Consider the following 26,616-nt stretch of genomic DNA (forward strand, 5'->3'; position numbering starts at 1 on the left):
CAAGTAGATATCTGCACCATGCTAGAATCTTAAAAGTTTATGTGGTGGCCTTAATGGGGTTCAGACATGTCTTCAGTCCAGATGGTCTCAATAGCACATTAATCTCTCAAGGCTGCATCCTTGAAAGAGCTCCTAGTGTGGGAACAGTGGGCAGACGTCCATTCCAAAGACAGAGGAGGAAGTGAGGAGCCTCCAACTGTCTGAGTCCAGCTCACAGGTCGACCAGTGGTCACATCCTCTCCATGACCTCCTCCAGCACTCATAAAATTAAGTATTCACCGTAACCAAAAATCAAATTCCCAAACACTTACGCTAAACGGCCAAAGACTTCCTTTCTCATCCTTATCCAGACACACCAAGGAACAGCTTGCCAAGAGACTAAATTTCTCAGTAAGTGAAAATTGCACATAGTAGGGGGTTTAATTTCCCGGCCACAGGAAGCTAAACCAATGAGAGAATTAATCTGAAAGACTACCCTTGGCAGCCATAAATGAAGTTATTTTCCTCTGTGCTGGTATCTTCGTAGAGAGTTTATTTCTTCCTAAGCAACAATGGACATTCACCAAGGTGACAGAGATCCTATGTCCCTCCCATAGAGTTCCTCAGTGCAGCATGGAACTTAAAAATACTTTTTAGAACCCATATACTTAGCACAAATCAGAATATTTTCACAGACCAATACATGTGTTTGTGGGTATCATTATTATTATTGGTTTATTATTATTATTATCCCCCAAAAAGAGCCTGAGAGAAGAACTTGTGTGCAGATAGTTTTTTCAGCTTGTTTCCAGAAAGCAAGAAGGAGTTGGGAAGGTGAGATGGAAAAGTTAAAGGATGTATTATTACCCGGTTACCACTGTGGGGATCTGGATCTCTGTAGGGGACCCTCGGGAACTATAAAAAAATCTACCTTGGAATTGTCCTTCTAAATGACAGGAGTCTGGGGCATTTATTTGCCAACTTCTTACTCCATTGGTTGAGGGTTCTGCCCAATGCATTAATTCTCCCACTCTGTCTACACTAGGACATGCTCCCATGACTTTGGAGAAAGTCCTAAGCATTTAAATTCTTAACAAGTTCCCAGGTGAGGCTAATGCTGTTGGTCCTGACACCACACTCTGAGAAGTCCCCAAAGAAAAGTCTCATGGGTGCCCACAATTCAGTCTGTCTTTGAAGTAGCCCAAGGCAACTGCCCTGCCCTCCCTTCTGTACTGGCTCACACCTGTGAATATCCACCTCCACCCACAAAGCCATTAGAAGGATGCTCACCACTCATGCCCCTGTGGTGGTACCCACCTCAAGAAAGCCAATGTCTCTATTCTCCCGATACTCCTGAACCACTCTCTCAAGGTTCCAGGACCAACTCAGGGTCCCCCTGTGTCCGCTGGGGTCCTAAGCAGATTCTAGATACACCTAGAATCTTACAAAGTTTTATAGAGCAACTTGCATTCTGTCAGGTCAAACCCAAACAAGGGACCAAAAACAAAAGATATCATGCCACACCTTCATTAATTCTAGTCTCCTCTCTTCTCCAAAGCTCTATCCCTAACCAGACCCCCCTCCCATATTCAAGACAAGAGTTCTCAAAAATAACAAAAAAATAGAAATTGACTTGGGAGGAAGATTGAAACACTAACATCTGAGCTCCTGAACTCAGCCTGTGAAAATCCCCGTGTTAGCTTCTGTCCCTTTGTTTCTATTTTTGTTTTTTTTATTGAAGTATAGTTGATCTACAATGTTGTGTTAATTTCTGCTGTACAGCAAAGTGATTCAGTTATACATATATAGACATTGTTTTTTGAATATTCTTTTCCATTGTGGTTTATCATAGGATATTGAATATAGTTCTCTGTTCTATACAGCAGGACCTTGTTTATCCATTCTATATATAATAGTTTACATCTGCTAACCACATCGTCTTTATCCATTCCTCTGTCGATGGACATTTAGGTTGTTTCCATGTCTTGGATACTGTGAATAGTGCTCCTATGAACTACAGGGGTGCACGTATCTTTTTCAATTAGAGTTTTGTCTAGATACATGCCCAGGAGTGGGGTTGCTGGGTCGTAGGGTAATTTTATTTTTAGTTTTCTGCAGAACCTCCATACTGTTTTCCATAGTGGCTGACCAACTTACATTCCCACCAACGGTGTAGGAGGGTTCCCTTTTCTCCACATCCTCATCAGCATTTGTTATCTGTAGACTTTTTAATGATGGCCATTCTGACCAGTGTGAGGTGGTACCTCATTGTAGTTTTGATTTGCATTTCTCTAATAATTAGCAATGTTGAGCATCTTTTCATGTGCCTATTGGCCATTTGTATTTCTTCTTTGGAGAAATGTGTGTTTAGGTCTTCTGCCCATTTTTTGATTGGGTTGTTTGTTTTTTTGTTGTTGAGTTGTATGAGCTGTTTGTATAGTTTGAAAATTAAGCTCTTGTCAGTCACATTGTTTGCAAATATTTTCTCCCATTCTGTAGGTTGTCTTTTCATTTTGTTTATGGTTTCCTTTGATGTGCAAAAGCTTTTAAGTTTGATTACATTCCATTTGTTTATTTGACTGTTTTTGTTTTTGTTTTTGTGGGAAAGTGTTGGATATATCTATTACCTTAACTGTGGTGATGGTATCAGTTCGCTTATGTCCAAACTCATCAAATTGTACACATTAGGGCTTCCCTGGTGGCACAGTGGTTAAGAATCTGCCTGCCACTGCAGTGAACACAGGTTCAAGCCCTGGTCCAGGAAGATCCCACGTGCTGCAGAGCAACTAAGCCCATGTGCCACAACTACTGAGCCTGCACTCTAGAGCCCGCAAGCCACAACTACTGAGCCCACATGCCACAAGTACTGAAGCCCGCGCACCTAGAGCCGGTGCTCTGCAATAAGAGAAGCCACCACAATGAGAAGCCCCCGCTCGCCACAACTAGAGAAAGCTTGTGTGCAACAACAAAGACCCAATGCAGCCAAAAATAAATAAATAAATTTATTTTTTTTTAATTGTACACATTAAATATGTGCAATTCTCCGTTTGTCAAGTATACCTCAATAAGGCTGTTTGCAAAATTTCCCTTATTTGTAATATATAATAGCACAGAAACATTGATCCCTTTCCTCTAAACTTTGAGAAATCTCTTGTGCAAGCTTTTGCATGATCATGGTATCGGTTATCTATTGCTGTGTAACAAACCAGCCCAAAGCTCAGTGGCTTAAAACAACAAACATTCATTGTAGTCATGAATCATTACATCATCAGTTCCACTGTACTTAACTACTTTTGAGTTGATTTTGAATTCTATAGGCAAGGTCTTCATGTATCTAGTAAAAAAGAGTAGTGGATTACCATGTGTTGAATTGTGCTCTCCCGAAGAAGATATGTGGTATACTCCAATAAAGATATGTTGGAAACTACCTAAGGAGACAAAATACCTGTACTCCGAAAACTATAAGACGCTGATGAAAGAAATCAAAGAAGACACAAACAGATAGAAAGATATACCATGTTCTTGGACTGGAAGAATAAATACTGTCAAAATGACTATACTACCCAAGGCAATCTACAGATTCAATGACATCCCTATCAAATTACCAATGGCATTTTTCACAGAACTACAACAAAGAATATTAAAATTTGTATGAAGACACAAAAGACCCCGAATAGCCAAAGCAATCTTGAAAAAGAAAAACAGAGCTGGAGGAATGAGGCTCCCTGACTTCAGACTATCCTACAAAGCTATAGTCATCAAAACAGTATGGTATTGGCACAAGAATAGAAATATAGATCAATGGAACAGGATGGACAGCCCAGAAATAAACCCACACACCTCTGGTCAATTAATCTATGATAAAGGAGGCAAGAGTATACAATGATGGAAAGACAGTCTCTTCAACAAATGGTGCTGGGAAAACTGGACAGCTACATGTAAGAAAATGAAATCAGGTCATTCTTTAAGACCATACACAAAAATAAACTAAAAATGGATTAAAGACCTAAATGTGAGACCAGATACTATAAAACTCCTAGAGGAAAACAAATGCAGAACACTCTCTGACATAAATTGCAGCAGTATCTTTTCTGACCCATCTTCCACAGTAATGGAAATAAAAACAAAAATAAACAAATGGGACCTAACTAAACTCAAAAGCTTTTGTACAGCAAAGGAAACCATAAACGAAACGAAAAGACAACCCACAGATTGGGAGAAAATATTTGCAAATGATGTGACCGACAAAGGATTAGTCTCCAAAATTTACAGATAGCTCATTCAGCTTAATATCACCAAAACAAACAACCCGGTCAAAAAATGGGCAGAAGACCTAAATAGACATTTTTCCAAGGAAGACATACAGATGGCCAAGAGGCACACGAAAAGATGTTCAACATCGCTAATGTTGAATGATTAGAGAAATGCAAATCAAAACTACAATAAGATATTACCTCACACCAGTCAAAAAGGTTATCATCCAAAAATCTGCAAACTATAAATGCTGGAGAGGATGTGGAGAGAAGGGAACTTTCCTACACTGTTGGTGGGAATGTAAATTGGTACAGCCACTATGGAGAACAGTATGGAGGTTCCTTAAAAAACCAAAAAATAGAACTACCATATGACCCTGCAATCCCACTCCTGGGCTTATATCTGGAGAAAAATATGGTCCGAAAGGATACATGCACCCCAATGTTGACTGCAGCACTGTTTACAATAGCCAAGACATGGAAGCAACCTAAATGTCCATCGACAGAGGAATGGATAAAGAAGATGCGGTACATATATACAATGGAATATTACTCAGCCGTAAAAAGGAATGAAATAATGCCATTTGCAGCAACATGGATGGACCTAGAGATTGTCACACTGAGTGAAGTAAGTCAGACAGAGAAAGAGAAATATCATATGATATTGCTTATATGTGGAATCTAAGAAGAAATGATACAAATGAACGTATTTACAAAACAGAAACAGACTCACAGGCTTAGAGAACGAACTTATGGTTACCAGGGGGGAAAAGTGGGGGAAGGGATAGTTAGGGAGTTTGGGATTGTGGGATTGACATGTACATACTGCTATATTTAAAAAGGATAACCAACAAGGACCTACTGTATAGCACAGGGAACTCTGCTCAATGTTATGCAGCAGCCTGGATGGGAGGGGAGTCTGTGGGGAATGGATACATGTATATGTATGGCTGAGTTGCTTTGCTGTGCACCTGAAACTATCACAACATTGTTAATTGGCTATACTCCAATACAAAATAAAAAGATTAAAAAATTCAAAAATCAATTAATTAATTTTCAAAAGAAGATATGTTGGAGTCCTAGATCCCAGGTCCTAACTCCCAGTACCTAAGAATGTTATCTTATTTGGAGATAGGGTCTTTATGGAAGTTAAAGTTAAAATGAGGTCATTAGGGTTGGCCCTAATCCAACTTGATTGGTGTACTTATAAAAAAGGGGAAATTTGAACACAGAGACAGACAGGCCTAGAAGGAAGATGATATGAAGAGACATGCAGGCAGGGAAAAGATGACTATCTACAAGCCTTTGGGAAAATCAAGAACTCATTGCTAAGTACATTTACTCACAGAAAGTTTCCTTTCTTGAGAAAAAAATGAAATTACTGAGAAAAAAATGAGTGAGAAAATATCTACAATTTTGCAATAGATAAAGTTGTTCAACACTTCAAAGACCAATTAAAACAATCACATCTTGCTACAGATCTCACCTCCATGAAATACCACCTCAACTTGACAAACTGCCACTACATAAATTCCAATGGGCCTGATTTAGCCTTAAAACCTCCTGTGATTCAATGAAGGAAGTGTGAGAACCAAGTGGGATTATTTCAAGAATAAACTAAAACATTTGCTATCAAAGGTAAATGCAGCTGAAATAGAAATTGCATTATAAAAAAGTCAAAACAATTTTAAGAAGAAAAAATAAAAAATAAAATGCAATATTATTCAGCTTGTTACCATAATATTTTGAAACTTTATAACTGTCAGAGCAATGCTCATGACATTTCCTGGTCTGTTAACTGATAAGCATTTTATTACCTATGGGGGAAAAAAAAAAACCAACTTTAAGCTCTTAACTATAAAATGCAGGCAAAAGAATGGCAGGATGAGTAGGATTTAGACAGCGAAGAGCAGGGCAGCAGGCTAGGGTGGGGAGAGTTTCCCAGGGAGGCGAAGCATCATGTGCAAAGCATCACAACAGAGATTTCTTGAGCCTGTGTTTGTATTTTACATAAATGGAATCATACAATATGTTTAAAAAATGCAGGCAAGACATATATCTTCTAGATATATAAAATATTTCAGCTAAGTGAAGAGTCTATCCAAATTTCAGCTAGCTTTCCTCTGGGTCTGTTACACAGAGGTCTGAACTTTCACAAAGACCTTGTAATAGTTTAACATTTCTTACAAACTTCAGGAAAAAAAAATTTTTTAAATACTAAATGTATGACCAGTGAAGAAATATAATGTGATGAAAATTTAATAGGCAAGGGGATTTTTACATTTAACTCATCAGTGGTACTACCTGTTGTATTAAAGAAAATCACTGATTCAGATTAAGAAGATGCTTGGTTGTGTTGGGGTTTATGTATTTGTCATCCGTTCTTTAATGGAGAAGTTTACTCAGTAAATTAATATGTTGGAAACATTTTTAGAAAACAGTATTTAACCCATTTAAAAGAGAAAAGCTATTTTGAAAAATCTAAGCATGCCCATTTCCATATAAATAAATGTGAACATTATGTAAAACTAATTATAAATCAATTTTTTAGCTGTTCATCAAAGCAGGTCCACAGAAATCCCTAACTGAAAAAATTCCAAGCAATTCCTTTTAGGCATTGTTTGAGCTATTACAGATGTTTGAAAATAACAAAACTAAATTTAAACTATTCATAATAGTAAACAAGACAAAAAAGACAACCCTCAGAATGGGAAAAAATATTTGCAAATGAAGCAACTGATAAGGGATTAATCTCCAAAATATACAAATAGCTCATGAGCTCAATATCAAAAAAACAAACAACTCAATCCAAAAATGGGCAGAAGACCTAAGTAGACATTTCTCCAAAGAAGTCATACAGATGGCCAATAGGCTCATGAAAAGATGCTCAACATCACTAATTATTAGAGAAATGCAAATCAAAACTACCATGAGGTATCACCTCACACCAGTCAGAATGGCCATCATCACAAAATCTACAAACAATAAAAGCTGGAGAGGGTGTGGAGAAAAGGGAACCCTCTTGCACTGTTGGTGGGAATGTAAATTGATACAGTCACTATGGAGAACAGTATGGAGGGCCCTTAAAAAACTAAAAGTAGAACTACCATGTGACCGAGCAATCCCACTACTGGGCATATACCCTGAGAAAACCATAATTCAAAAAGACACATGCACCCCAATGTTCATTGCAGCACTATTTACAATAGCCAGAACATGGAAGCAACCTGAATGTCCACTGACAGATGAATGGATAAAGAAGATGTGGTACATATATACAATGGAATATTACTCAGCTGTAAAAAGGAATGAAACTGGGTCATTTGTAGAGATGTGGATGGACCTACAGACTGTCATACAGAGTGAAGTAAGTCAGAAAGAAAAAAACAAATATCATATATTAACGCATATATGTGGAATCTAGAAAAATGGTACAGATGAACCTATTTTCAGAGCAGAAATAGAGACACATACGTAGACAGCAACCATGGACACCATGGGGGGAAGGAGGGGATGGGATGAATTGGGAGATTGGGATTGACATATATACACCACTACGCATAAAATAGATAACTAATGAGAACCTGCTGTATAGCACAGGGAACTCTCTACTCAGTGCTCTGTGGTGACCTAAATGAAAAGGAAATCCAAAAAGGAGGGGATATATGTATACATATAGCAGATTCACTTCACTGTACAGCAGAAACTAACACAACATTGTAAAGCAACTATACTCCAATTTTTTTTAAAAAAAGCATTCCTGCCCACAAAAAAAAAATATTCGGGACTTCCCTGGTGGCGCAGTGGTTAAGACTCCACACTCCCAACGCAGGGGGCCCATGTTCGATCCCTAGTCAGGGAACGAGATCCTACATGTCGCAACTAAGAGTTCAAATGCCACAACTAAGGAGCCAGCAAGCCACAACTAGGAGCCTGCCTGCCGCAACTAAGACCCGGCACAACCAAATAAATTAATTAAATAAATGTTTTTTTAAAATATTCATAATGAAGGCTTTTTACTAATTCCAACTGAGCTTTCCCCACTCTTCCTTCCAGAAGTGACTTTGTTCTGCAGCTTTGGATGGGACTGGACTGAGGGAATAGATGAGAATTATCCACTTTGAAAGTCAGATTTGGGAGATAAAGAATGAATAGGTAATTTATTTTTCAAAAAATGAACCAAGCATAAGACTGTTAGAAGTATTAGGCAAAGAGGCTCTTTTACATTCATCTAGAATTGTTGTTCTTATTCCCAAGGAGAATCTAAATATGATAAGATAGGCCATTTTCCCCACCTGGCTAGCTCCAAGGAGGTTGCCCCTCTCTGACAAATAACAGGGGAAATACCCAACACAGAAGCCTTGCCTGTTATTAGCTCGGTAGACAGTAACTTCTAGAGAGTGAGGATTAGTTCTTTCTCCTATTCAAACTAACTACATCTTGCACAGTGCTGTGCACATCATAGGAATTCCTCAAAAGTTCGGTGAATTCCACTGAAAAACTAAGATTATTCACTAACCTTAGCTTCTTCAATGTCAAAGTATAAAGAGACAGAATCAGATAAGAGCACTGAATTCTAAATTAATTCAGTAAGAGTCATAAATTATGAAGTGCTTCCACCAATATATGGTTAAGTAAGGGGACCTACTTTTAAAATGACTTAGTTATTAAAAGACAAAAATAACACAAACGTCAGAGAATTTTCAAAGGAGCTTTATAATTTGTGTACCTTGCTAGACGCGGGGTTATCAAATTTCATATGAACAGCTTTCATCAAATTTGTATTTAATGAATGCAGTTGTGAAATGGACAAATCCCATATACTGCAAACAGCCCAACCCTTACTTCGTTCCACAGATACGATTTTCCCTTAATAGCCAGAAGCATCACTTCAAATACTTTGTGTTATGGCAGAATGGATTATGTTGTATTCATTCTACCTGCAGGAAGGAAGCTAGCATCCCTAATAGCAGCATTTAACTGTGTGTTACATAGCACAACCCAGCAGAACGTTTATAACATAAAATGTCAAGATATTTAAAACATAAATTTTGTAGGTTGTGGCAGACCAGAGACTTCTCTCTTTCCACTAAAGGGATATATATATATATCCTTATATATATATAAGAATATATATATTCTTTTTTTTTTTAACTTTGGGTTTATTTATTTATTTATTTATTTATGGCTGTGTTGGGTCTTCGTTTCTGTGCGAGGGCTTTCTCCAGTTGTGGCAAGTGGGGGCCACTCTTCATCGCGGTGCGTGGGCCTCTCATTATCGCGGCCTCTCTTGTTGCGGAGCACAGGCTCCAGACACGCAGGCTCAGTAGTTGTGGCGCACGGGCTTAGTTGCTCCGCAGCATGTGGGATCTTCCCAGACCAGGGCTCGAACCCGTGTCCCCTGCATTGGCAGGCAGATTCTCAACCACTGCGCCACCAGGGAAGCCCAGGCATATATTTTTGATTCAAGTCTTTCAAATCCTAGTACCTGAGATCAGCTACAAAACCTACCCAGGACTGTGGGAAAATGTGTCAGCCTCTGCTTTGGACTCCTAAGACTCAACTCACCATTTCTATAAACATGTACATGCACAGGCATGGACGTTTCTACAAAGAGCAAATTTATCATTCATTTAACGTGGAGGACGTGCCTGCATTTGAGAATGTAATGGACATTCACATTTCATCCTCCAATAAATGTGTACTACGCAGTAAAGCTCCAGTTGAGAGGGCTATGAGTTCTAGTTCTCCTTTTTAATATTTCACTCCCTAGAAAATTCTCCATCACATATAAGCAATTTCTAAAATATTCGCAACCTAAAGAGGTTTCCAGATCTACCTGGAAAAATGAACAATTGCACACCAGTTTGACAGACAGTATACAAGAATTAGATCAGAGGGTAAAAATCACAGCATTCCAATGCAAAGAGGTTTCAAGGTCATTCAGACGTCCAAGTTCAAATCTCAGTTCTGAAAAAAAAAAACTAGCTACCTGATCTTAGACAACCTAATTTTGCTAAACCTCGTTTCCCTCATGTGAAAAACGGGGATAAAAATAGGACTGCTGTGGGAGTTGAAGTTTACACACACACCACACATGCCAAGTCTCCAGCACAATCTCACAGATCAGGCACTCCATGATATGTAGCTGTACATGCTATAGAGTGTCATGTGGACACTCTATAGCTGTCCCTGCATCCTATTTCCCACATTAAACAGGCATTATCTGCTCATGTTCTCTCCTCCTTTCTGCATTATGGGCCATTACAGGCAGAAGCTGTGTCATAGTCAATTCTGTAACTGCAGGATATAACACACACCTGGCATATTGTATAAACCAGTCAACTGCCACTTATGTTTGGCGAGAGCAGCTAGCTCCTCATATATGTTAACATATTTTATCAAGTAAGTCAAATGAATAATGAAGTGCTCATTCTTAACCTATTAAACTTTCTCCCTCTGTTTTTGTTAAATTTACATAGGTGGACTCTTATTTAGCTGTAACAATCAGCTGCTGATTTTCCATTTAAAATGTGAAACTTGAAGTTCCCCTATTGTTTTACCATCGTGGGGTTCATCTCGGTACCATTCCAAAAATTTAATTTGCTTTGTTATTAAAAAAAAAATACTAGCCCAGCCCCCTCCCCCTCGGATGTGGCTGGAGCTTGAGGTGCACAGGGCCTGAGACGCCACAGACCCAGGACCCAGAGCAGCTCAGAGGCAGTGAATAATAGCTCTTCAAGTCTGCAATAAAAAATGGCCTCCGGGGGTCTGGGCAAGATGGCGGAAGAGTAAGACGCAGAGATCACCTTCCTTCCCACAGATACATCAGAAATACATCTACACATGGAACTGCTCCTACAGAACACCCACTGAACGCTGGCAAAAGACGTCAGACCTCCCAAAAGGCAAGAAACTCCCCACATACTTGGGTAGGGCCAAAGAAAAAAGAAATAACAGAGACAAAAGGATAGGGACGGGACCTGCACCAGTGGGAGGGAGCTGTGAAGGAGGAAAGGTTTCCACACACTAGGAAGCCCCTTCGCGGGCAGAGACTGCGGGTGGCGGAGGGGGGAAGCTTCGGAGCCACAGAGGAGAGCGCAGCCACAGGGGTGCGGAGGGCAAAGCGGAGAGATTCCCACACAGAGGATCGGCGCCGAGCAGCACTCACCAGCCCAAGAGGCTTGTCTGCTCCCCCACCGGGGCAGGCGGGGCTGGGAGCTGAGGCTCCGGCTTCGGTCGGATCGCAGGGAGAGGACTGGGGTTGGCGGCATGAACACAGCCTGAAGGGGTTAGTGCGCCACAGCTAGCCGGGAGGGAGTCCGGGAAAAAGTCTGCAGCTGCCGAAGAGGCAAGAGACTTTTTCTTGCCTCTTTGTTTCCTGGTGCGCGAGGAGAGGGGATTAAGAGTGCCGCCTAAACGAGCTCCAGAGATGGGCGCGAGCCGCAGCTATCAGCGCGGACCCCAGAGACGGGCATGAGATGCTGGGGCTGCTGCTGCCGCCACCAAGAAGCCTGTGTGCGAGCACAGGTCACTATCCACACCGCCCCTCCCGGGAGCCTGTGCAGCCCGCCACTGCCAGGCTCCCGTGACCCAGGGACAACTTACCCGGGAGAATGCACGGCCCGCCGCAGGCTGCTGCAACGTCACGCCGGCCTCTGCCGCCGCAGGCTCGCCCCGCATCTGTGCCCCTCCCTCCCCCCGGCCTGAGTGAGCCAGAGCCCCCGAAGCAGCTGCTCCTTTAACCCCGTCCTGTGTGAGCGAAAAACAGACGCCCTCAGGCGACCTACACGCAGAGGCGAGTCGAAATCCAAAGCTGAACCCCGGGAGCTGTGCGAACGAAGAAGAGAAAGGGAAACCTCTCCCAGCAGCCTCAGAAGCAGCGGATTAAAGCTCCACAAACAACTTGATGTACCTGCATCTGTTGAATACCTGAATAGACAACGAATCATCCCAAATTCAGGAGGTGGACTTTGGGACTTTTAATTTTTGGGGGGGGATTTTTAATTTTTCCCCTTTTCCTTTTTTTGTGAGTGTATATGTGTATGCTTCTGGGTGAGATTTTCTCTGAATAGCTTTGCTTTCACCATTTGTCCTAGGGTTCGGTCCGTCTGTTTTTTGTTGTTTTTTTTTTTTTTAACTTAAAAAAATTTTTTTCTTAATAAATTTTTTCTTATTTTTTATTATAATAGCTTTATTTTATTTTATTTTATCCTCTTTCTTTCTTTCTTTCCATTTTTTCTCCCTTTCATTCTGAACCGTGTGGATGAAAGGCACTGGTGCTCCAGCCAGGCATCAGGGCTATGCCTCTGAGGTGGGAGAGCCAACTTCAGGACACTGGTCCACAAGAGACCTCCCAGCTCCACGTAATACCAAACGGCGAAAATCTCTCAGAGGTCTCCATCTCAACATCAAGACCCAGCTTCACTCAACGACCAGCAGGCTACAGTGCTGGACACCCTATGCCAAACAACTAGCAAGACAGGCACACAGCCCCATCCATTAGCAGAGAGGCTGCCTAAAATCATAAGGCCACAGACACCCCAAAACACACCACCAGACGTGGACGTGCCCACCAGAAAGACAAGATCCAGCCTCATCCACCAGAACACAGGCACTAGTCCCCTCCACCAGGAAGCCTACACAACCCACTGAACCAACCTTAGCCACTGGGGACAGATACCAAAAACAATGGGAACTATGAACCTGCAGCCTGTGAAAAGGAGACCCCAAACACAGTAAGATAAGGAAAATGAGAAGACAGAAAAACACACAGCAGATGAAGGAGCAGGGTCAAAAAACACCAGACCTAACAAATGAAGAGGAAATAGGCAGTCTACCTGAAAAAGAATTCAGAATAATGATAGTAAAGATGATCCAAAATCTTGGAAATAGAATAGACAACATGCAAGAAACATTTAACAAGGATGTAGAAGAACTAAAGAGGAACCAAGCAACAATGAAAAACACAATAAATGAAATTAAAAATACTCTAGACGGGATCAATAGCAGAATAACTGAGGCAGAAGAATGGATAAGTGACCTGGAAGATAAAATGGTGGAAATAACTACTGCAGAGCAGGATAAAGAAAAAAGAATGAAAAGAACTGAGGACAGTCTCAGAGACCTCTGGGACAACATTAAACGCACAAACATTCAAATTATAGGGGTCCCAGAAGAAGAAGAGAAAAAGAAAGGGACTGAGAAAATATTTGAAGAGATTATAGTTGAAAACTTCCCTAATATGGGAAAGGAAATAGTTAATCAAGTCCTGGAAGCACAGAGAGTCCCATACAGGATAAATCCAAGGAGAAACACGCCAAGACACATATTAATCAAACTATCGAAAATTAAATATAAAGAAAACATATTAAAAGCAGCAAGGGAAAAACAACAAATAACACACAAGGGAATCCCCATAAGGTTAACAGCTGATCTTTCAGCAGAAGCTCTGCAAGCCAGAAGGGAGTGGCAGGATATACTTAAAGTGATGAAGGAGAAAAACCTACAACCAAGATTACTCTACCCAGCAAGGATCTCATTCAGATTTGAGGGAGAAATTAAAAACTTTACAGACAAGCAAAAGCTGAGAGAGTTCAGCACCACCAAACCAGCTTTACAACAAATGCTAAAGGAACTTCTCTAGGCAGGAAACACAAGAGAAGGAAAAGATCTACAATAACAAACCCAAAACAATTAAGAAAATGGTAATATGAACATACATATCGATAATTACCTTAAATGTAAATGGATTAAATGCTCCCGCCAAAAGAAACAGACTGGCTGAATGGATACAAAAACAAGACCCATATATATGCTGTCTACAAGAGACCCACTTCAGACCTAGAGACACATACAGACTGAAAGTGAGGGGATGGAAAAAGATATTCCATGCAAATGGAAATCAAAAGAAAGCTGGAGTAGCAATTCTCATATCAGACAAAATAGACTTTAAAATAAAGACTATTACTAAAGACAAAGAAGGACACTATATAATGATCAAGGGATAGATCCAAAAAGAAGGTATAACTGTAAATATTGATGCACCCAACATAGGAGCACCTCAACACATAAGGCAAATACTAACAGCCATAAAAGGGGAAATCAACAGTAACACAATCATAGTAGGGGACTTTAACACCCCACATTCACCAATGGGCAGATCATCCAAAATGAAAATAAATAAGGAAACACAAGCTTTAAATGATACATTAAACAAGATGGACTTAATTGATATTTATAGGACATTCCACCCCAAAACAACAGAATACACATTTTTCTCAAGTGCTCATGGAACATTCTCCAGGATAGGTCATATCTTGGGTCACAAATCAAGCCTTGGTATATTTAAGAAAATTGAAATCGTATCAGGTACCTTTTCTGACCACAACACTATGATACTAGATATCAATTACAGGAAAAGATCTGTAAAAAATACAAACACATGGAGGCTACACAATACACTACTTAATAACGAAGTGATCACTGAAGAAATCAAAGGGGAAATCAAAAAATACCTAGAAACAAATGACAATGGAGACACGACGACCCAAAACCTATGGGATGCAGCAAAAGCAGTTCTAAGAGGGAAGTTTATAGCAATACAAGCCTACATCAAGAAACAGGAAACATCTCGAATAAACAATCTAACCTTGCACCTAAAGCAATCAGAGAAAGAAGAACAAAAAAAAAAAACCCCAAAGTTAGCAGAAGGAAAGAAATCATAAAGATCAGATCAGAAATAAATGAAAAAGAAATGAAGGAGACAATAGCAAGGATCAATAAAACTAAAAGCTGGTTCTTTGAGAAGATAAACAAAATTGATAAACCATTAGCCAGACTCATCAAGAGAAAAAGGGAGAAGACTCAAATCAATAGAATTAGAAATGAAAAAGGAGAAGTAACCACTGACACTGCAGAAATACAAACGATCATGAGAGATTACTAAAAGCAACTCTATGCCAATAAAATGGACAACCTGAAAGAAATGGACAAATTCTTAGAAATGCGCAACCTGCCGAGACTGAACCAGGAAGAAATAGAAAATATGAACAGACCAATCACAAGCACTGAAATTGAAACTGTGATTAAAAATCTTCCAACAAACAAAAGCCCAGGACCAGATGGCTTCACAGGCGAATTCTATCAAATATTAGGGAAGAGCTAACACCTATCCTTCTCAAACTCTTCCAAAATATTGCAGAGGGAGGAACACTCCCCAACTCATTCTACGAGGCCACCATCACCCTGATACCAAAACCAGACAAAGATGTCACAAAAAAAGAAAACTACAGGCCAATATCACTGATGAACATAGATGCAAAAATCCTCAACAAAATACTAGCAAACAGAATCCAACAGCACATTAAAAGGGTCATACACCATGATCAACTGGGGTTTATTCCAGGAATGCAAGGATTCTTCAATATATGCAAATCAATCAATGTGATATATCATATTAACAAATTGAAGGAGAAAAACCATATGATCATCTCAATAGAGGCAGAGAAAGCTTTCAACAAAATTCAACACCCATTTATGATAAAAGCCCTGCAGAGAGTAGGCATAGAGGGAACTTTCCTCAACATAATAAAGGCCATATATGACAAACCCACAGCCAACATTGTCCTCAATGGTGAAAAACTGAAACCATTTCCACTAAGATCAGGAACAAGACAAGGTTGCCCACTCTCACCACTATTATTCAACATAGTTTTGGGAGTGTTAGCCACAGCAATCAGAGAAGAAAAAGAAATAAAAGGAATCCAAATCGGAAAAGAAGAAGTAAAGCTGTCACTGTTTGCAGATGACATGATACTATACATAGAGAATCCTAAAGATGCTACCAGAAAACTCCTAGAGCTAATCAATGAATTTGGTAAAGTAGCAGGATACAAAATTAATGCACAGAAGTCTCTTGCATTCCTATACACTAGTGATGAAAAATGTGAAAGTGAAATTAAGAAAACACTACCGTTTACCATTGCAACAAAAAGAATATAATATCTAGGAATAAACCTACCTAAGGAGACAAAAGACCTGTATGCAGAAAATTATAAGACACTGATGAAAGAAATCAAAGATGATACAAATAGATGGAGAGATATACCACGTTCTTGGATTGGAAGAATCAACATTGTGAAAATGACTCCACTACCCAAAGCAATATACAGATTCAGTGCAATCCCTATCAAACTACCAATGGCATTTTTCACAGAACTAGAACAAAAAGTTTCACAATTTGTATGGAAACACAAAAGACCCCGAATAGCCAAAGCAATCTTGAGAACGAAAAATGGAGCTGGAGGAATCAGGCTCCCTGACTTCAGACTATATTACAAAGCTACAGTAGTCAAGACAGTTTGGTACTGGCACAAAAACAGAAACATAGATCAATGGAACAGGATAGAAAGCCCAGAGATAAACCCACGCACATATGGTCACCTTATCTTTGATAAAGGAGGCAAGCATATACAGTGGAGAAAAGACAGCCTCTTCAATAAGTGGTGCTGGGAAAACTGTACAGGTACATGTAAAAGTATGAAATTAGAACACTCCCTAACACCATACACAAAAATAAACTCAGAATGGATTAAAGACCTAAATGTAAGGCCAGACACTATCAAACTCTTAGAGGAAAACATAGGCAGAACACTCTATGACATAAATCACAGCAAGATCCTTTTTGACCCAACTCCTAGAGAAATGGAAACAAAAACACAAATAAACAAATGGGACCTAATGAAACTTAAAAGCTTTTGCACAGCAAAGGAAACCATAAACAAGACGAAAAGACAACCCTCAGAATGGGAGAAAATATTTGCAAATGAAGCAACTGACAAAGGATTAATCGCCAAGATTTACAAGCAGCTCATGCAGCTCAATAACAAAAAAACAAACAACCCAATCCAAAAATGGGCAGAAGACCTAAATAGACATTTCTCCAAAGAAGATATACAGATTGCCGACAGTCACATGAAAGAATGCTCAACATCACTGATCATTAGAGAAATGCAAATCAAAACTACAATGAGATATCATCTCACACCGGTCAGAATGGTGATCATCAAAAAATCTACAAACAATAAATGCTGGAGAGGGTGTGGAGAAAAGGGAACACTCTTGCACTGTTGGTGGGAATGTAAATTGATACAGCCACTATGGAGAACAGTATGGAGGTTCCTTAAGAAACTAAAAATAGAACTACCATACGACCCAGCAATCCCACTACTGGGCAGATACCCTGAGAAAACCATAATTCAGAAAGAGTCATGTACCAAAATGTTCATTGCAGCTCTATTTACAATAGCCAGGACATGGAAGCAACCTAAGTGTCCATCATCGGATGAATGGATAAAGAAGATGTGGCACATATATACAACGGAATATTACTCAGCCATAAAAAGAAATGAAATGGAGGTATTTGTAGTGAGGTGGATGGAGTTAGAGTCTGTCATACAGAGTGAAGTAAGTCAGAAAGAGAAAAGCAAATACAGTATGCTAACACATATATATGGAATCTAAGGAAAAAAAAAAAAAGTCATGAAGAACCTAGTGGCAAGACGGGAATAAAGACACACACCTACTAGAGAATGGACTTGAGGATATGGGGAGGGGGAGGGGTAAGATGTGACAGGGTGAGAGAGTGGCATGGACATATACACACTACAAAATGTAAAACAGATAGCTAGTGGGAAGCAGCCGCATAGCACAGGGAGGTCAGCTCGGTGCTTTGTGACCACCTAGAGGGGTGGGATAGGGAGGGTGGGCGGGAGGGAGACGCAAGAGGGAAGAGATATGGGAACATATGTATATGTATAACTGATTCACTTTGTTATAAAGCAGAAACTAACACACCATTGTAAAGCAATTATACTCCAATAAAGATGTTAAAAAAAAAACGGCCTTCAATAAAGCTGTGCTGCAAAAAATGGGAAAGAAACAGAATGCAAAGAGTAAAAAAGTCGAAGAGGCAGAACCTGAAGAATTTGTCATAGAAAAAGTACTGGACCGACATGTAGTGAATGGGAAGGTGGAGTGTTTCCTGAAGTGGAAGGGATTTACAGATGCAGACAATACTTGGGAACCCGAAGAAAACTGAGATTGTCCAGAGTTGACTGAAGCATTTCTTAATTCTCAAAAAGCTGGTAAAGAAAAAGATGGAACAAAAAGAAAATCTTTATCTGACAGTGAATCTGATGATAGCAAATCAAAGAAGAAAAGAGATGCTGCTGATAAAGCAAGAAGTTTAGCCGGAGGTCTCGACCCAGAGCGAATAACTGGTGCCACAGAGAGCAGTGGAGGATTCATGTTTCTCAGGAAATGCAAAGATTCAGATGAGGCGGACTTGGTGCTGGCAAAGGAGGCAAATATGAAGTGTCCTCAAATTGTAATTGCTTTTTATGAAGCGAGACTAACTTGGCATTCTTGTCCAGAAGAGGAAGCTCAATAATTGCCTGCATTGCTTTTTATATATATTTATATATATATATAATCTGGGTCTTTGTTTTTTGATCTATTAGTGTGAAGAAATAACTACATGCTAATGAAAATCAAGTTTGATATGTTCGTTTTGAAGTAGTTTTGGGGAAGTTGTTGGGTTTGGGGGGTTTTTTGGGGTGGGCTTTGTTTTTTGTTTTCTTTGCATCTGTAGCACTGGTTACTTTGCACAAATAAAAGCTTTCTGTAGTCAGAAGTCTAAGCATCACCTCCAGTCTCCTCTCCACAAAGTGTGCCAGAAACAAGTGGCACAGAAGAGGTGCACCACCCTTAATTTGAACCTTTGTGATACCCTCAGTCCACAACTGCAAAGCTCTTCTTCGATTTACCTTTTCCAAACAAATAAACCATGTAATCTAATTCCACCCCACCCCCCGACCTCACATCCATTCTCCTTTTGATACATTTTTCTCTTTGTTTTTTATTTGTTTGTTTTTAATATAATGAGTCCCATATACCCAGAGTCATCCCTCAGTATCCGTGGGGAATTTGTTCCAGGATCTCTGTGGATACCAAAATCTGTGGATGCTCAAGTCGCTTATATAAATGGCATAGTACAGTCAGCCCTCCATATTCCTGGGTTCTGCATCTGCTGATTCAACCAAATGAAGTGAATTGTTGTTGGTTGAACCGACCGATGCAGAAGCAGTGGGGGCAGAGGGTCCACTGCTTTTCCTACTCACTGGATCTAGTAGAGCATCAAATAAGTAAGCAACCTGCAGAACCTTTATGTTCCCTGCAGGGGGCCTGAAACCTGTGTTTTCACAAGCCCTCCAGGTGGTCCTGACATGCGCCCAAGGTTGGAAACCTCTGCTCCAGCCCTTCAGCATGGGGCCCAGAATGGCAGATATTTTTCATGACTTTTCGTTTTTATAAACATACTGAAGATCCCCAATCATCTGACTGATCCCAGGGCCAGGATTTGAGTGACTTAATGTATAAGTACAATTCTGATAGAAGTCACAACATTTCCATTTCATAATAACTAATGTTTGGGTGAATGAAGCATTTGTCTCTTGGAATTTGAACTACCTCACTACAGATTTTTAAATTTTATTTGTATCACACACATCCACACATAACCAAGGCAATTTGAAGGAGAAACCCAAAGGAAAAAAGGCAAAACATCTGTCTTTAGTGGGGAAAGCATTGCAGAGTGTCCAAAAGCCCTACCTACCTGAAACCCAACTCTCAGCTCACTCTCTCTAACAATGAGAAAATCGGAATGGAGAATATGGATGGTTCAGTGCAAGTAGCAATAACAGTGATGATAACAAAAACATTTATTTTTGTCCTTACTGACATAGGCACTTTGTCAAATGAGCCACGTGTATTATTTAATCTTCACAACAACTTTTCCCATTTCACAGATAAGGAAACTGAGGCACAGAGATGTTAAGCAACCTGCCCAAGGTCTTAGAGATCTTAAGTGGCAGAGCTGGCACCCCACAATCTAGGTTTGTCTGACTTCAAGCGCCATAAACTCTAACAACTTTGCTGTGCTGACTTCCAGCCCATAGGCCCAGATTTGGTGAACAATGGGAAAATAGCTTGATTGTGCGTTATCTAGAAACCTCTCCCATGGACTGGACACTGCAGTTTGGATGCCTAGTCTGTCTCACAGACCTATTGAGGGGCTCATTTTCCTCCTTCCCCACGAGAAAGATTACAAAGTGTAACCTGAGTACATCAGGCCTTGAGGCAAACTCTACCATTCACTGTAACTCACAATAGTCACATCAACATGGTACCATCTTGAATAACAGAGCCATGAAGGCAACAATATCAGAAAGGACATAGTATGAGCAAACTGCCTGATAATCAAGTCTAAATAGACTTACTGGTTGAGAAATAATCCTGGCATATATTCTTCAAGCAATATTTACTCACTGCAGAACAATGAATTTAAGTTTCAGCTTTGGAATCCGTTGCTTGTTTTAAATGTACCAGACCATCCTGAGATAATTATCAACCCCTCCTCAGCGTTTCCCATTCCAAGTGCTTCAACACTATTATCTTCCCTCACCTACACACTGAATCTCTGTAGCTCATGGAAAGCCTGTGTCAGAGTAGATCAAGACTGGGGCACTGGGCAGAAGTTCGTGGAAAAAAAGAAAGACATGAGTCCTTAACTTTAGGCTCTTTCCATCAGAAGTAAGAAAGAGGGCAGACCTTAAAGTGGCTGGCAAAGTCAAGTGACCTTTATAAACACACTACACAAAATCCCATAGACGCCAGCCCACAGCTGGGACAGCTGGCCACTCGCGCTGTTAGAGCAGGTCCCCTCCCAGGTCCACAGAGAAATGTCCAGATGCTCTCTAGGCTGCCCCCACTCTGCTTGAACCTTGAGGGCAAAATACCCCGTCATACTTCCTCTCTGGTAGAGTCACAGTTTGCCAACAACAAAGGTAGAACTAATTTATGTACACACAGAAATACATTTCATTGCTCAAACAAATTCAATATTCAATCAAGACAGTGTAGTAGTAATCTTACTCTAGTTCTGGTTTTCTCAGTCTGCACTAATGACATTCTGGACCGGATAATTCTTTGCTGTGAAGGGTTGTCCTGTGCATGGTAGGATGTTTAGTAGTATCCCTGGCCTCTACTCACTAGATGCCAATAGCAAACCCTTTCCCCAAGTTGTAACAACCAAAAAATATCTCTGGGAGAGCAAATCACCCCTAGCTAAGAATCACTGCTCTATTTGCTCAATTTGTCCCATTTGTCTCTAAAAGGCAAATGTAATACTTCGGTACTACAGTGCAACTGTTTAAAAGATATTTCATATACCCTGTGACTGTCAGTCTCTGTGATTCTCTGATGATTATTCAGACATCCAAGTGGCCTGCCTTTCTTATTCTGGCATTGTTACTGTATTAAAATTCCCTTGGCTCAAGTGCCAGACCCTGCCTGGTTTCCATCTCTCCACCTTCCTTTTCTGACAGCCTGAGACCCCTGAATTCCACCCAGCTTTAGACACACCTCCAACCTTGTCTCTCAAGGACTGATCTTGATTTGGCAAGGAGGGATACTAGCCTAATGTTCTCATAATCAATTTCCTGTTACTCCCACTATTTGTCATTAAACCACATCCTGGTGATCCAGTTTTGAAAACCAGGCATGTGCCTTGAACTGGAAACAAAGTCCCCACTCACCATTCAATGTTGATAATTCAAGTTGTGTCTTATACTTTTATAATTGGTCTCATGATGCCACGATCCTTTTGAACCAGGACCCTAAATTATTCTTGCAGTCCTGCCTCAGAATTTGTGACTATCTGTATGCTGATGGAACTGTTAGCCCAATATTATTTTGTCTGCTCCTTGGAATTTCAAATATCACCTGCTTTGATGTTGGCCATCACTGAGCTTCTACGACCATCAACACATGCTCATTTGACCTTGTTACACCTACAAGATGCCAATGACTATATTAGGCTGCTACCATCCACGATTTCATCAGCTCTCTGGACACAATCCTCAGTCTGTCAGTCTCGTTCTGTAAGCCTGTTGCCCCCTCCCCAGTGCCCATCCCACCCACGCAATTGCGGGGCGTGTCCAGATCCAGGTCTTTGCTCATGAGATGGTTGTTACCCTAGCTAGGCTATGGCACTCAGACCAAGACTGGATACTGGAATTGATATTCGATGAGCTCTTCTAGGTAGTTCACTCAATTGTACTTAAACCTTAAGCCAGAATATTGCTTTTCCAGTTACATCATCCAGAAAGGGGTGAAGCTTAGAAAACGAACAGAAACAGGATCTCCAGTGCTCCCTCACAAAGAACGTTACATTTGGGTATGTAACCCTTTTTACTCCCACATATTTTCTCAGGAAAGGAAAGACTTTTGCAATTCTCACTCCAATCAAAATGCTTAATTGCCTCAATTTCTTTACCTCATCTCCCACCTTCTTCATAACTACGGGAAGTATAAAATTTAAGCACAAATAACTCAGAAAGAAATCAGAAACAAAAATAAAAAGACTTTAAAAGTGTCGAAATCCTCCCAGTAATTAATTTTCACTTAAGTATCTGCATGGACTAAAAGTCTGCTCATTATGAAGGGAAACTTATTGGGTCACTCCTTCCAATCTTCTGCCTTTATGGAGAGAGGCATCCAAACCATTCAAGTCAGGCATTGACCCTGGCTAGGCAATAGCACTACCCACAGTTAAAAATTACGTGGGAGCTTCACAAAAACAAGACCCATGAGAGTGCAGCAAATACTTTCAGAACTTCCCAGTAGCTGGGCCAGAATCCTCAACACTACTCGGCTTATTCTACCAGCCTGCAGCAAGCTAGTGCAGGGACTAGGGAAACACACAAGCTAAATGAAGGCACTATGACAGCAAGAAAGATAAGTCTCAATGACACAAGCCTATTTACACATAAAGCCAATTGCTCCCAGTGACAAGCCGTGTTTTTCAAATTGCAGATCCTAACCCAGAGCACTGCAAAGAATGACCTATTAAGGCTCTCTCCCCAGTGAATGCACTGAAATTAACTAATAGGTCTTGACTGCAATTTTTTTCTTTTTAGGAATGGAATAGAAAATTTCAGAATGCATTAAAAGCAAACAGTAATGGTAAAAATGTTTCATGAAACTTTTTTCATAGATAGATGATAGATAGGTAGATAGATAGATAGATAGATAGATGGATAGATAGATAGAGACAGAAGTTCAACAACTATTTACTGAGCACCTACGATGCACCAAGTAATTTTCTAGACAGATACATCAATGACTAAAAGAGATAAAAATTCTTGTGATGCTTATACATAATATTTTAGATAGAAATGTAAAATGGATTTCTTAGTGTAAGTCATAGATTTTTTTTTTTTAAGTTTGAAAGACACTATTTATAATACAGAGGTGCCCAAGCTTCCTCCCTACCACTCCATCAAGACAGACCCACCCAATAATCGCCCCGCCACTCTGGGAAGCCCCAGACAGGAATGACGTGGAAAGAATAGCCCGAATCATTCCCCCTCCCCACTTGCAAATCCGCCTTCAAGGTCAAGCCTGTCTTCTTGAAGCCATTCTCTGTTTGCTCTGTTTTGCATCTTCCCCTTTAATTTTGTTTCTTTCCCACAGTTCTAATAAGATAAGCCTCTTGAAAGGGAATGAAAACAGCTAAATGAACCAGTTCTCGGTGGACATTCCCTAGAAGTGTAACAGGTGGAGAAGTTTTGTTTATATTTTTATTAAATATTCACTGCTAGTAACAGGCAAAGCATTGTGATAGCAGATTCTCTTTGACCCATTAAACAACGTATCTACATATATTCTCCCTAAATTTCTTCAGAAACATCCCAATAGGTATTAACTAGGGTCCAATCTGATACTTCTCAACATAATGATTTGCTTATTTAATCTGAAGCCGCCGTAGCTCACGTTTAGTGGTTCTCTAGGATGAGCCCAACATTGTGCTATGTGCCTTGTCTTTCATCTTCACAATGATCCGGTGAGGGCAGAATTATTATCTGCCTTCTGTAAGAGAAGATGTTAAAGCTTCTAGAAGTTAAGTAATTTGTCCAGGATCATTCAGCCAGTAAGTGGCAGAGCTAAAATTTTAACAAATCCCATATAGCGCCACAAAATGACTGACTGTATCCCCATGAAGGGCAGAAGGTTTATTATGTATGAAAAAAATATAAACTCTGCTCAGAAAACTTACTCTACAAGCCTCTGCTTCCCCTGACTTGCTCTTAATCATTCTTTACTATTTTCATAATCATTAATAAAGTCTATAAATAAACAAACCATTAGGTTTAGAACTGAAGTGTCAACACAAGTACTTTTTCCTTCCTTCAATGCAATAGGTTTAAATATGTGGTTGCTCAAAATATTGTGACATTTCTTTCACTAACCCCTTTTAATTGCCATAAGGATAGTGGGAGGATAAGAGGACAGACTCTGGGTCCAGAATGTGTGGTCTCAACTACCAGCCCCACAATTTATATGAAGCTTATATACAGCTGTATAGCCTTGGGAAAGCTGTGCCTCAGTTGCCTCATCTGTAAAATGAAAATAATAATAGTATTTACCTAGGGGGTTATTTTGAGGATTAAATGAGATACTACAAGCAATGCACTTAGAACAGTGTGGACACTGAATAAACGCTATGTATTTGCTATCCTTACGATTATTACTTCCTAAGAAGCACTAGCTCATCTCATTCTACTAAGCATTAACATCTTGGAGTTTATCAAGAAAAAAAAAAAGAGTAAGTTCTGGGTGGTGGGGAAAAGAAATCAATCATTAAACTTGAAACTCTGTCAAGACAGAGAATTATGTCTGTTGCATCATCTGTCCCTTCATTCCCCAGTTGCTTGAGTTGCTGAAAGGTGCACAGTAGATGCTATTGCCTAGCTTATGCTGTTTTTGGAAAGCATTACACTTCATAACTTATTTGAAAGGAACCATTTTGTTTTAATGCTCATATATGAGATCTCTTCGCTTTGCAAAACACAACCAGCATGTTTATTTACTGAACAGAGGTCAGTACCATAAGTTTGCATGAAAAGAGAAATCATAACCATTGTCAAAAGAAAATTCAAACCAATTTTGCAGCAAAGGTCTATATGCTGTTTTTAACAACTGTCTCAAATGTTGGTCAAATGAAAAGGGCAAGTGTACATCAATATAAAAGAATATAAAGGTCCTCATTATCTTTTAGCCTGTTCTCTTAGTGAGGCAAAAACCCATTTAAAGTGCATCTCCTAATAATCAATTTCTTTACTTACAAATGTCATTCTGAATGGACATTTTACAGCTGATTAATTTTTGTCCCTTTTTCTCACATGCAAATACAAGACCAAAATGCATACTTCTGGTAGATTTCCTTCCTGCTGATTCAAGTGCTGATTTCCTACAGATCTGCTATCTACAGCCCTGGCAGAAAAATGATCTTTCAATCTATGCTGCCATGTTGCTTAAATATATTCATCTCTTCTCTTCCAAAATATTTAAGGTAAGTGAACAACTAAACATCTGATTGTAGAAGGTAGAAAACATTGTCATTGCCTTTGTCAAAAAGTCAACATATTAAATATGCTTCACATACAAATGTACTCAATTAACATTTTAATTAAGGATAACAAACAATCATTAAACAGATGACATTCTAATTAATTTTCTCAACTGTAAATAGCCTGATGGAAATTATTGTTAAATCTGATTTAAATATTTCTCCTTGCAAAAACAGTGACCTCAAACTACCCATGATCAAAAACGTTTCCCTCTTATGTACTTATATGGTCATAATGTCGTAGCCATAAATAAGTTTCCAAGTAAAGTTTCTCAGTGTTATCAACGCTGTTCTCTTCACTTGGTATGCAAACAACAGTGTAGCTGTATATAATTATGTCTTTCAAGGCACTTGTTTATGTCTTGTGCAAAAACATAGCACTAAAGTACCTCAGGGTTGAATACTACAGTTAAAGATTCATGCTTGGTCATTAAATCCAGATAAGCTATTTTGCCAAGCTTGGCAACCCAATTCCATGAAATCCAGTTTTCATATTGCCATAGATTCCTGAGACCTGTCCCTGGTTTTGCAACACAGTAGGGGTTGCTAATTGTGCCAAGTGGCATTATTAATTTCTCAAAGCAAAATTAGATTTAATTCATTTTGGTTTTGAAAATAAATGTGGGCCATTCCGCACTTTGTAGCAGAGTGGAATGACAGCATGGCAAACGATGCCTAAGATATTAGATAGTGAACTGTCAAGAAAACAGAATAAGCCCTGCTATCATGGTTGCCAGACTGGTATTCATTAATTAATTAATTTTTGGTTTTGCTCTTTTGTCCCATATTGGAGCATACTTATACTAAAAGACGGTCCATTATTTATCAGAAATTCAAATTTAACTGGGGGTT

The 26,616-nt window shown here is 39.7% G+C and overlaps 1 protein-coding gene and 1 pseudogene across 2 annotated transcripts in view; one reads left to right on the plus strand and one right to left on the minus strand.

The window, feature by feature from the left end:
- GRM8 (glutamate metabotropic receptor 8) overlaps positions 1 to 26,616 on the minus strand; it is a 794,802-nt gene that overhangs the window by 675,080 nt on the left and 93,106 nt on the right. The gene's annotated exons all lie outside the window — the stretch shown is intronic.
- LOC309665716 (chromobox protein homolog 3 pseudogene) lies at positions 17,302 to 25,259 on the plus strand (annotated as a pseudogene). Its single transcript has one exon. The product of its transcript is annotated as a chromobox protein homolog 3 pseudogene (transcript).

This window comes from Balaenoptera physalus (genome assembly GCF_965194825.1).
Source record: "Balaenoptera physalus genome assembly, chromosome: 8".
In the NCBI taxonomy this organism is placed as follows: domain Eukaryota; kingdom Metazoa; phylum Chordata; class Mammalia; order Artiodactyla; family Balaenopteridae; genus Balaenoptera; species Balaenoptera physalus.